Raw genomic sequence first — 13,836 nt, 5'->3', positions numbered from 1 at the left:
AACAACTCACGTACATGAAATCACTATTCCATACCACCCAGCACCACCAGGAACATTCTGAAGATAATTTCCTTTGGAGTCTCACATTACGTCTACAGCCATCTCCATTTACAGATAATCACCAGATAACCTACTTCACATTATTCACAAGTACTGGATAGCAAAGGTTCTGAAAATAGATGTAAACAGGTAATATTCTTTCTTTCCTTGTAGGAATAAATTTCACATAAAGCACAACAAGGAGCAAAAAGTTATGTTTCAGGAAAAAAAACCTTTTTATTTATCCTTGAGCTGGGCAATCCTTTGGCACTTTGTGGATGAAGAAGACATCATAGACAATTCTCTCTTGCCTTCTATTCCTACATTAAACAACAGTTTCATTGGTCTTCCCAAAGTCCATTCTCCCTTTGGTTTTTTTTTAACATAATTTTATTTTCAAACCAGCTAGCACACAGTGTATAAAGTGTGATCTTGGTTTTGGGGGTAGATTCCCATGGTACATCTCTTACATACAACACCCAGTGCTCATCCCAACAAGTGCCCTCCTCAATGCCCATCACCCATTTTCCCCTCTTACCCACTCCCCCATCCACCCTCTGTTTGTTCTCTGTATGGTTTGCTTCACTCCCCTCTGTCTGCAAGTATTTTTCCCCTTCCCTTCCCCCAAGGTCTTCTGTTAAGCTTCTCAAGACCCACATATGGGTAAACGTTCTCCCCTTGTTTTGAAGAATCCCCCTTTTTTTCTATTCTGAGTCCTTATGCTCTGATTATGACTAACAACTCTAGTGGTGAGCAGGTGTTCAGACTGAGACAGAGTGTTCCATGCCCCCATTCACAGGGCCAACTTCACGGGTGGGTGAGGTGTGCAGGTACACAGGGCCTTAGACTTAGAAGGACATCACACTTGGCTTAATGCCCTGCAATCTCTGTTTCAAAATGCTAATTCCCCTCTGAATTTGTGTTTGGTAAGTGAAGACTAATGGGACAATAAAGTACACAAGGACAGAGAAAAAACATATACGATATGCACCATTCTTTGACGCTCCATTCACAAATAACATTTGCATAGAGCACGCAGGAGACCCCTACTTATTATCAAAGTCCTTTCTGTAAGTATTTCTTCCATGATTGTCATTTATATGTTCTAATGTAAATGACACCTGTTAAAAGACAGAATACAACGGGAATCGTGCCACAGCAACAGTGCCCCTAGAGGTTTGCAGTACTCTGGCCCTCTCCTGGTTTGGGTTCTTCCATATACAGCGGTAAGGATATAAGTACTTTATTTGGGAAGTGATACCAGGAAGTACTGTGAAGTACTGTGAAGAAAAGTGAGAGAGGAAATGTTAATACAGGGTACATAAATGACCAAGTTACTGCTGTCGGCAGCTGGGTGTTAATCTGATCGAAGGCTCTCTGAGCTGTTGTGGAACACACACAGGGATCCCCTCCCTGGCTGAAAGTCACTCCAGGAACATTAACTCTCTAGGCTTTCTGGCCCTCCTCACGGTTGTCACCCTCCTGCAGCCAGAGAAAGGCCCTGGACAAAGAAGCACAGAAGGCTGCAGACATAAAATGGAAAGTTGCACAGTAGTCCTAGGGTATGACTGACACTATCTACTACAGATCCTGGTATGTGTCCATGACATGCTGCTCCAGGGTCAATATTTATCTACTGTGCATCCGCACCCACTAGGTACGAGGCTTTGTTCTAGTTGTAAAAGATACAAAGTTGAAATAACAGACTGAATGACAGACTCTGTCATTATGAAACTTGTAGACGGGTGGAAAATTTTTAACTAAAATATTACACAAGTATATGGAGCATGTTTTATGAAGTTCAGGAAGTAGTAACTACATAATGATGATTCAGTCCTAAGAGATAAAAGAAAGCTTCATAGAAAAAACGAAGTTGGAGATGAAAAATAAAAGTAAGAGTGTACCAAGAAATATTTTCAGAAACTTATAAAAGGGAAATATGGGTGTAGTGAGGAGAAGAAGAAAGAAGAATGAAGAGGAGGAGAAACCGGAGGAAAGGCAAAAAAGGCAAGTAGGGACCAGATCATTCAGGACCTTGAGGGCCATGTTAACACCTTTAGTCCTTAGAATAAGAGCAATGAAAAGCCATTGAAAGATTTTAAGAAGGGGATGTGTGTGTGTGGCAGGAAAACTATGTGTGTTTTGAAAAGACTACTACACCTATCTTGAAAAGATGAGTTTAGAAAAGTGAAGAGGAGGTGTGATAAGTACCCTTGAGGCCGTAAGTAGCATAGTGGAGAAAAATAGCACATTGGATTAGACAGACATAGAGTTAAAAAGTAGATGAACTGATGTAAAATTGGCAGAACATTAAACAAGAGAGGAGGAGTATCCATGAAGATACTTCTACTTCAGCTTCTGGCATTTGCTCACGGGAGCCCCATAGAGGGAGACACATGTCTTGTTTATTGCTTTACTTCAATAACTAATATAATGTGTCTGGACCATAGAACAGGTCATATATATATACATAATATATAATATATGTAATATTATATATAGTTCTATACCTTATATATGTTATATATACTTAGATACTTATTTGGATAAATATAGGGGAAGGAAAAGTTTAGGTAAGGGAAGATTATATCATTTTGAATGTGCCTTTGAGACCTCCAAGTAGAGATGCTGAGAAAGCAGTTTGAATGGTCAGTCCATAGCTTACTGGTCTGCTCTGGAGATTTAACCCTGAGATAGTCACATGTACTCGATAACTGAGATGCTGGCCTAAGAGGTTGCCTGGGAAGAGAATTCAGTTTGAAAAGAGTCTCTTGAGGAACTTGACTGTCCACAAATTAAACCTAATGTATAACTGAAAATGAATTTCTCCTTTGAAAGTTCACATAAATATTCATGTTATTTTGATATAAATAAAATGGAAAGATTGTAGCTTTGGGGGTTGCTTCTTTGCTTTGTGGTTTGGTTTTTTACATTGCCTTAATTTCTCAGTCTCTTACAGATAGTTTTGGTTTTCTCTCAGACATACTTTCCATCCAGACACAAATACACAAGTGGATCTCACGTTTCAAGTCTGTGATAAAGCTTAGCACAGCTTGAGATATTATAAATAAGAAAGCCATTCAACAGTGTTCTCAAATAGCTCTCTTTAGCCTCTAAATTTTCCAAAATGCACAGTTAATTACTTAGTGGGCCATAATGGCAAATAAAATTAAACGGAAAGAAGGCACAGAGTTGTCAATAAAATCCCAGAAACAAAACAACTGCTTACTTGTAGATCGATACAACAAGGAAAAAAGCCTCTTTATAAAGGTGTTTTTTTCCCCTAACGGTAACAGAATATACACATCAAAAGAAGAGTTTATATCTTCTCTCCAGCAAACCATACATGCACGGAAAAGAATTTTCTCTCTGGGATCCTATAATCATATGCCAAAAACAGAAGAAAAAAAAAGAGTAGTTAAATGACATTTAAAGCATTGGAAATAAATCCAAAAATGTTGGAACTTTAGGAAATTTTTCTTATTTTAAAACTTACTTGAGTTTAGAGTCTCCTTGTTTAAGCCCTCACGCTACAGGGGAGAAAGTCAGTCTACATGAGGGTAGGTACTATCCTCCAAATGCAGGTAGGTACATGATCCCTCAGGTCATGAAGAGCTAATCAACAGTAGTTCTGCGTTTTGGATTACAGCGTGTCCTAGGCCAGGGCCTTCATCCCCAAACCATGCTTTTTCAATTTCACCTCTTTGTGAGTTCCTCTATTTAAAGGAGTACTTGCTTTATCATGTAGATTAACTCAAGGGTCATTGTTCTGAACATGGAAGAGAAATGAAGTGTCTAGCTCCTCTTTGAATTTTACTGAGTCATCACCACTTCTGATTAATGAGTTGGAAAAGGGGATAGAAGGGGGCTTACAGAGTTGTAAGATTCCAAAGGTGATATTAGCCTTTAGTTATTCAGAGCTGATTTGACTTCAACTGAGATTAGGTGGCAAACTGTCCAGCTGTGACTACGGGGTAATTGGCTCTTCACCCTGCTTCTGGACTTTGGACTTGAAATGAGAAGTAAGAATCAGACTCACATAATTTTAGATTTTGTAGATATTATTGGACATAAATGAGGAAAATGCTTTTAAAAAATCTAAAAAAGTAAATAAAGATATATAAACTGGTCTTGCCTTCAGAAAACTAAACTTAGTAGAAAATACTTCCTATATGTGATTATATTAGTTATTACATTTTTCACACATGTAGTCAAAAATGTAGAGGTGTCCAGACGAAAAGCTCTGGCTTCTAGCTCTCTTCTTAGTTACAGACTCATACCTAATCCATAGTGACTTGCATCCCACAGATATCTCTAAAATTCTATTATGGATTGTTTCCTCCCTCCAAATCTGCCCTATGACATTAAATTGTGTTCAAGCCACCCAGCTGTTTTTGTCAGAAATATGAGAGTCATCCTACTGCTTCACATTCTGCAGGAAACTTATCAGCAAATCCTATTGTTACCACATCCGACATGAGGACGATCCATACACTAGTCTCCAACTCTGCCACCACGGAGTCAGAACCACAGTCAGTCCCCTTCTGCATAACTCCATTAGCCCCTGCCTTATATCCCTGCTTCTAAACTTATACACTAGCCAAGTTAATAGTTGCTTAAGTGATATTAGAAAAACATTAACCAGATCATGTCATTTTCCTGCTTAAAAACCTCCACTAACACCAGATGAACTTAGGGAAAAGAATAAAACAAAAACAACCCAAACCCCTTTTCATGGTCAAAGGTGAAGTCCCACAAGACTTTCCAACTTTCCCCTTCCACCACTCACCTCTGTAGTCACGGCCACTCAGCTACAGGACCAAGTGAGAGGCTGGTCAGGGGCACTGAAGCCTTTCCTACTTTGGGATTTCTGCAGGTGCTGTCCCTTTTGCCTGAATTTTCTTCTTTCTGCATACCTTTGATTGTTCCTTTGAATATTTCTGGACTCAGCATATATGTCGTCTTGAAGAGTCCTTCCAGAGTCACCCAATTTGAAGAGAAGCATCCCCTCCCCACACTCTTATTCCCCACCCACCAGCCTGGCCTTTGCTGGCCTCATAGCACAGCCACAGATAATTGATGTTGATTGGTTTGTTTACTTGCTTTTTCTTGTTTTTCCTACAAGATTGTGAGCTCTATGAGGGCTGGGCTTTGTTTCATTCACTAACTTATACTTTGCACCTGGAACATTGTAAGTACTAAGTATATATTTGTTGAATGAATGTATGATGCAATGAAATGATAAATGCTGCTTCTTGGAGAATCACAGTATGCATCTTCAAATGTCAGCCTGGCTGATTGTTAAAAGCAATCATGGGAAGGACATGACCTCTGGTTGACCCTTGAGCTAAAACCTTGGCAGTCAGAGGTTCCTCACACCTACCCTACCCTTGGAGGGTATTTTCTGCCCACCAATCCCACAGTCAAAGTTATCCTCTTTTTCCCCCCTTAATATTTTATTTTTAAGTAATCTCTACATACAACATGGGGCTCAAACCCACGATTCCAAGCCAGGTGCCCCACCAAAGTCATTTTCAAGGATGCAACCTTGAGAAAGCAATGTGTTTTATAAATCAGCTGAGTGGCACACACAACTGAACCCAATTAAGTCGTATATATAAACTTTTAAATTCTGGCAGGCAGGTGCAGAGAACTTCTTGCAGCACACAAGTCTCATATGTAAGTTCCTTTGCTTATTAAAACTGCCACCTACCAATCTGGAAGGGTCTGCCCTTTCTTTGGACTCTCCTTACCCTCTGTGTACAGGGGCTAGACTGCAAACCCAACACTCATAATCTACTGAATTCAGAACCCACTATGACTTAAAAAGCAAAAACCAAAACCACAATCTGGCAGTTTTTGCAGCAAAAGGATGACTTTTCTCTCTCCTTTGAAATATGCTAACCATAGAATGTTCCACTGATGTCTTAAATTTCACAATTCTTCTTAGATCTTGGCTTTTATTTTTAACCTTGTTCCCATTTTAAAATGAGTGTTTGTTTCGGTCAGCATCAATGGGTATGCCGTGTTGATTTCAGAGGAGTGAAATGAAAATTTAAGACTTTTATTTCCAGAAAGCCAATTATTTTGAATGTGTTGAGAAACTGAAGGCTCAAACATTTCTAATCTTTCTCAATCAGCATTTCCCAAAACATTTTTCTAAGAAAAAAACAGTTGTTCCAAGAAGTAGTGTTCTACAAAAAGGCATGCTTATATACCTACATACACAAATATATGCATATATGTTTACATATGTACAAAGTGTTAATGTAGTCAATTATATATAGGAAATATTGAATTAAACAAGTTAAATAGGCCTCATTATTATTGATATCAGAGGCTTTTCTAAGGCTCTGTGGATATGATTATGGATTTCTAATGTGGGATAAAATACTTTGCATTTCAATTTTATTTGGCTCTGAAGTCCTTATCATCTGCTTTCATTTTGTAGAAGCTTTGTTCTACACAATAGAGTATAGAAAATAATTTTCTAAAAGGTGATTGAATTCTAAGTCAAGAATTTTTTAATTGTAGAATCAGAAGTAATCTCAAAGGATAATATCACTAAGCCTCTTGACCAGATGTCACAAACTCAAATGCACACCACATCTCCTAGATAGCATAAATGGTTCTGTTGGGGTAGGTGGGGACTATGCCACACTGGAAAGATATATTCAACATAAAGGAGAAAGTAATGACTTAGCCTCAGCTGTAATGTAGAACCAATGTTCCAGATTACTTTACTTTCCAAAAGAAGCCAGAAACTTGGAATTTGTATGAAAGCTCTCCAGTTTTAAATATTTGTAACTATTTCAAAACAATGTTTTTCAGACACTGCACAAACCAAATAAAGATACCTGTAGGGCAGATTCATTACATAATCCATCCATTTGCAATCTGATTTAAACTGCCTAGTATAGATATTTTTCTATTCCATTTTTCAAAATTATACCTGGTTTCTTGTCCTAATATTGTTGCATTTGTGACTATTGTTGATTTACTTTTCCTTACAGTCCTCTGTGAATCTTCTACTTTGGCCAGTCTTTTACCTGGAAGACACAAATAACATCAGAATAGTCAAAATTTTCTTTGCATGTAACACGAAAGGGCCAGATAACAGGACTAGTATAGATAATTCCCTCCAAGATAAGCTTTATTCCAATGAAACAATTCATTTACTGCCATACGTTCTATAACATCCTATTCTACTCAAATAGAAATTTGTAAAATAACTCATTAGAGACCATTTCACTTGGAAATATCAGGATTTTTCAAAGGGAAACTTGTGTAGGTCCTGGAAATAATCATTTCAATACCATTACGACCCAGGCATTTATTGTCCATAAAGTAGAGAAAGAAAAAGGAGCACAGCAAGAGCATGAGGGTTGGAGTCAAAAAGTTCTGTGTTCTAGTCCCAGCCCCTCTCTTATTGGCTGGCTGACCTTCACTAAGGCACCTTCTCAAAGTCTTCATGTCTCAGTGTCCTATGTTAAAATGGAGAAGATAATAGTACCTGCTTCAACAATGCTCATGATTCTATTTTTACAACATGCTCAAAGTAATAAAATTATAGCCATTGAAAAGAGACTGTGGTTATCAGTTTGTAAGGCTGGAATGTGTGCCTATTAAAGGGCAACAGGAAGAGATTTCTTTGTGATGATGGAACATTTCTGTGTCTTGCAGGTGATGATGGTTACATGAAGAGATGCATATGGAAAAGTTTCATAGATGAGAAATAAATGTAAAACTGATAGACTCTGAATATAGTCTGAATTCACGTTAATGTCTGGCTAAAGTCAGATTCCCAGTTTTGACAATGTTCTATAGTAATATGTTGGGAAAGTTAAGTGATGGGTACACAGAAACTCTCTATACTATTTTACAACGTCTAACAAATCTTAGACTGCCTCAAAATAAAAAGTCTAATTTTAGTATATGTGCTGCCGAAGCGAGCACTCAAAATAAAAAGTCTGAAGGAAAAATAGGGGGGGAAAGCTTGCTGAGAGGATTATATATGATAATGGAGCAAAGAACTTAGCATAATATCTGGCACATTATAAATGCTGTTTAAATAGTAGGTATCATTGTTTTATTATTACTAAATCTAGGAACTAAAGCTTAAAATTAGGAAAATGGAATGTGTATCAGTGAGAAATGAGATGAAGTTTACCAGTTATCAGAGGAGGCGACTCAAACTGAATTTTGAATATGAAGAGCAAGAGAAGGGCAAAAGATAAAGAGATAGTATCATTAAGAACTCATCAGCTTCAAACTCATTCTCATTGCCCACCTACCATCACATCAGTCACTTGACATTATACCCAGGAATCATTAACATATTACTGAAATATTTGTTTTGCTTTAAAGGGTTGCATAATTTACTATAAATGCCACCCTAAACTTTTCTATCTCTATGCACTTTGATACTAATGATGCTTTGAATACTTATAGCTTACTAATAGCTATAATACATTATAAATAGCTTATTACCTAATTATGTATTTTAATTCATAGCAGGGCTTGGGCAGTAGGCAAAAATAAATTGTGATAAATCTTCATAGACAAGTTAAACTGAATTTCTGATGAAATTCAGAAATGTTCCCTCCTCAAGCAAACTCAGAAAATAGACTTATCAGAAGATATATGTATATGAACCTTTCCAGATGCACAGCTGTTTTTAAAATAATAGGTTTGATGTTATACCTTTAATGCATAATTATGAAAAACATGTTCTAACCATGAATCAATTGACACATGTCTAAAATAATCTACAATCATACAAATAATCTGATAAAGGAATAAGAAAAAAATCATATGATTTTGGGTGAGAAAACATGAGTCCTGTCACTGTTATATTTATTTGACAGATTTTATTGAGTTGATAGTATATGCCAATCATTCTTCTAGGTCCTGGCATATAGCAGAAAGTAAAGCAAAGTCTTTACCCTTCTAGGGCTTACATTCTACTAAGGAAATCAGACAAACAAATGAACACAGAGTAGAGCATTCCTTGTTATAAAGAAAAATGATGTAGGTCCATGATAAAAATGTGAGGGGGGATAGAGAGAGACGGGATCACATTATGAAGTGCTCAGGGAAGCCCTCTTCAAGGACAAAGCAGTTGAACAGATGAGTGAAAATGAGGAAGTAAACCACTTGAAGATTTAACACAGCAGTATTCTCAGAAGAGAGAGCAGCAAATGCAAATGTCCTAAAGAACCACAAGCGTGGTAGGTCTTAGGAATAGGAGAACGCCATTGTGAGTAGACTGGATTAGTCATGTATAAGATGAAGTAGGCAGGATAGCAAGAGATAGGTGCATGGTAAGGGACATGGGTGTTACTGAGTGTCCAGAGAAGCTTCTAAAAAGTTTAGGTAAGTGTATGTGTCATTATCTGACTTAGGTGTTTAAGTGTTTCATGTAACTGCCGGGTAGGGAACTTATAATTGGTGGGACAGAATAAAGATGGAGGCCTAGCCTAGTGATTGTCTCCCAAGGGAGAGGTGATGGTACCTCTTACCAGCACTGTGAGAAAGCTCCTTAGCCTCTCTGGCTCCAGTTTCCTCATCTACAGACTGACCTGTAAGGGAGCTGTTTTTACATGTAACTTAAATACTATATTGAAAGTTAGATAAACTTGGAGGGCTGACCACAGAGTCTGTATCTAAAATCAGTTTCAGGTTCCAGTTCTACCCTGGGCAAAACGGAAGGAATACCTTTCATAGAATGTATTTCATAAATATTTTATACATTTTAGAAAAGGTCCAGAAGTATAAAGAACATGAAAAATATCATCCAATACGTTAAAAGGATGATCCCTAGCAGATGCTATGTTTTTACCATGTAAATATTCTTTTGGAAACTTGCTTTCCTACACAGAAGAAATATACTTCTTTATAGCCTTATTTAATATCCTTCAAATCATTAAATATCTTTCAAAGACAGAAACGTTTATATTCATAAAACCCCTGACATTGCACATTTTACCTATTTCCAGGTGTACATAATTATAAATTATGCTGTGATAAACATGCTAGTACATAAATCTTTACATGAATAGCTGATTGTTTCCTTAGTGTGAAATACAAAAAGAAATCTCTTAAAGTAAAATTTCTGGGGGCACCTGGTTGGCTCAGTTGATTAAGCATCCAACTCTTGATTTCAGTTCCAGTCATGATCTCATGGTTAGTAGGATTGAGTCTCATTTTGGGCTCTGTGCTGACAGCACAGAGCCTGCCTGGGATTCTCTCTCTCTGCCGCATCTCTGTTTGCTCACTCTCTCTCTCTCACTCTAAAAATAAAAAATAAAATAAAAAAATAAAGTAAAATTTCTGCACTGATACAAAATGTATATAAAATTTTAATACATTTAACATATATTGCTATATCTCCCTCCACAAACTTATTCCAACTATCCTGTCAACAGTGACCAGCAAAATATTTTTGAGCTTTCTAGGACATTTTTGAGACCTCTCCAGCCCTTTCTTCACTGTTTTATAAGGTTTCTTGTGTCCACTGCAGTTTCTATATGTCTCTTTCTCTTAGGAGTGTCCTTGTTTCAGTCTTTTCTTCATCAACCAGATCTTAACCCTTTAGGTCTACATACCCAAAGGCATGTTGTACCATTTACTCTTGATTATCTGCATAATTGTATTTCTCACCCTTCTCCCTGGCCAACAGTGATATGCTTCTGTTTAGGTATCAGATTGCCAACAATATACTTAAGGAAAATCGGCTTCTCTTTTTAAGTCTGGGGGAGAGGAATGAATATTTATTTTTCTAATCCACTGCTAGGGAATTCATTCATTTTTTTTCTAATTCCATTGTCTTTGCCACTAAACAGGCGTGTGAACTATGTCTAGTGAATAAAACATTAGAGGAAATATGCTAGAGGCCTCTGGAATAGCAATCTATCCTTCACAGATAAAAGGAAAGAGGTAGTTCTCTTGGCTCTTCTAGCCACGCCCTGCTTCTTGCTTTTGAGCAGAAATGTGATACATGGATATTTGGCAGCCATTGTGTAGCCAATGGGTAGTTATTAGTAAGTTTTGGATGGTAAGCAAACAGGTCAAGAATGGTAAAGCAAAAGATAGAAAGTGCCTAGCTTCAAATTATGGAAAGAGCCCAAATGTCCAGTGACTCATGAGTGGATAAAGAAGATAGATAGATATAGGTAGAGACAGAGATAGATGATATACATATAGACACAGATATAGATATGGATATAGATATAGACATAGACATTTCAAAAAGAATGAAATCTTGTCATTTGCAACAACATGGATGAAGCTAGAGCATATTTTGCTAAGCAAAATATGCCAGTCAGAGAAAAACAAATACCTGATGATTTCACTCATGTGGAACTCAAGAAACAAAACAGATGAACATAGGGGAAGGGAAGGGAATATAAAACAAGATCAAAACAGAGAGGGAGGCAAACCATAAGAGACTCTTAAAGAAGGAGAACAAACTGAAGGACACTAGAGGGGAGGTGGGTAGGGGGATGGTCTAAATGTGTGTTGGGTATTTAGGAGGGCACTTAAAATGAGCACTGGGTGTCATATGTAAGTGATGGATCACTAAATTCTACTCCTGAAACCAGTACTACACTATATGTTAAATAACTTGAATTTAAATAAAATCTTGGAAGAAAAAAAAGTGCTTGGCTTCTTGACATTACTCAAACACTGAACAAATCTTGAAGGCCATCCGTGTTTCCTAATAGACACTTATTGAAGTTAGGCTCCTACCCTCCCACAGAAAGTGGGAGACAAGGGTCCTATCTTTTTTGATGGTTGCATTTCCGAGGGGTGGCTCCCAGGTCCTTATGACCTTTTGGGTTATAAAACCAGGACGAGTCTGGGAGAAGATTTATATCTCCAAGGAGCAAAGAAAGAATCTCTAGTTGCAACTTTTCTAAAGTAAATACTCTAAGAAAAAGGGTCCATAGTCAGGAAGAAGCCGGTTTTATATTTCATCAAGCTGAGGGGAAACACTGAAGGCATCTTGATGAATGAACATGCTGTTTCTCCTTCTGAGTTCTAATCACTCTCATTTTGAAAACCTGTCCTAAGGAATTAAGTGAGCCTCTCATGACCTTTCAGCAAATTCCTTTTTACCTAAAATTGGCCAGAGTCAGTTTTTGTTGTTTGCAACCAAAGTCCCTCTGATGAATCAAGGATTTCATCCCTTACATTTCTTTGTTAAACATAAGGATATGAAAATTACATTTTCCATTGAGAGTAAAGTGGGCCGGATATGGTATGAAGACAACCAGCAATCTGATGCCAGTTTTAGTTTGGTCCTCATATGTTTGAGGTCTGAGACTCGTTTTTCTCAATCTGACAAATGAGATTTGAGCAGATGGTCTCTGAACTCCCTTTGAAATCTGATATTCCAAAACTAATAATTTTGACAAATGCATTTTTAATGGAAAATAAAAAGATCCCTTCTTTAATCCAAATTTTCAATAACTAGAAAGAATAAAGATAACTATGCCAAAGGTGTCTACAGTTAAGCAGAAGCAAATTCACAGGCAGAATTTCAAACAGCAAGTTTTGATTAGAGGAGTTCAAAGCAGTCATAATTTACTTGCTCTTCAAAGAAGTTTTTTAGCATAGACATGCACAAATTGTCCATATAAAATGGTTGGCAGGTACAAAGTAAAAGAGAAATATACTGTGTAGACGAAGAGTTACCTTGGACACAGGGAATAATTCAGAACAGTAACTTCAGAAAGGAGCAATCCGACAAACTGAGTGCTATGGAATAAGTTCATTTTTCAGCAATCTAAGAGCAGCAATCCGGAGCAATGAAATAAAACCAGCAAATCTCCCCACATGGGGCAGCTACAATTGTAGTTGCCACAAAAGGAGGATAAATGGAATGTGTCACAGGGGATTAGGTGTTTAAGGGAGTAGAAAGTTCTTTAACAGCTGCTACTTGCCATGGATCTCAAGAATGTTTTTAAATGAGTAGACAAGGTATTGAAATCTTTGCATTTGTAGTCCTTTGAGGAAAGAAGTAGAGTAAGAGACAGGAGCTGAAATTGTTGCTAGAAAATGTTGAACTTAATTTTAAATGCAATGTTTTTTTATCTGAAATGTGATCCACACTCATCTTGGAAAAATTGCAAGACAAAGATATACAAAAGAAAATTAAGAAAACACATATTTCCATTATTTATCTAGACACAACTCTACTTCTTGATGTTCCCTGGAATAAGAACTCAGATATCCAATAGAGGAATTCATCCTACACATACCTGAAGGCAGTATGTTCAAAATGGAGGGGTGAGGAAAGATGAGCTATTACCTTTTCGGTCTCGTCACCTCTAACCATAAATAAAATTATGTAGATATTACTTACAGAGCTTAGGAATGTCAAGGCTTAAACATATTTTGCTGAAGCTACTACATTAGGCTACAGGGAAACTACACACCTCTACTAGTAAACTAGTACTAGTTTAATAAAACTAGCTTTCCTATCATCCTGGCATCACTTCTTGGACAAAAGCTGTAGCAAGGATTCCCATATACTCGGTTCCCGTAATGAAACCATCAAAACCCTCGAGGAGAAAGTAGGAAACAACCTCCTTGATCTCAACTGCAGCAATTTCCTATTCAACACATCCCCAAAGGCAAGGGAAATGAAAGCAAAAATTAACTATTGGGACCTCATCAAGATAAAAAGCTTCTGCATGGCAAAGGAAACAATCAAGAAAATAGGCAACCGACAGAATGGGAAAAGATAGTTGCAAATGACATATCAGATAAAGGGCTAGTATCTAAAATCTA

General features: G+C 37.3%; 1 long non-coding RNA gene across 2 annotated transcripts in view; it reads right to left on the bottom strand.

Annotated features, from left to right (window-relative positions):
• Positions 1 to 3,273: 3,273 nt before the first annotated feature.
• The window catches only part of LOC115294352, a 15,028-nt gene continuing 4,465 nt past the window's right edge, over positions 3,274 to 13,836 (bottom strand). For both annotated transcript variants that reach the window (XR_003909833.1, XR_003909832.1), the window contains 2 exons: positions 6,992 to 7,088; positions 3,274 to 3,416 (listed from right to left, as the gene is read on the bottom strand). This is a non-coding gene — a long non-coding RNA (uncharacterized LOC115294352). The remainder of the gene's footprint in view (positions 3,417 to 6,991; positions 7,089 to 13,836) is intronic.

Source organism: Suricata suricatta, chromosome 6 (assembly GCF_006229205.1).
Source record: "Suricata suricatta isolate VVHF042 chromosome 6, meerkat_22Aug2017_6uvM2_HiC, whole genome shotgun sequence".
Taxonomy (NCBI): Eukaryota; Metazoa; Chordata; class Mammalia; order Carnivora; family Herpestidae; genus Suricata; species Suricata suricatta.
This window is presented reverse-complemented; position numbering and strand designations above follow the sequence as displayed.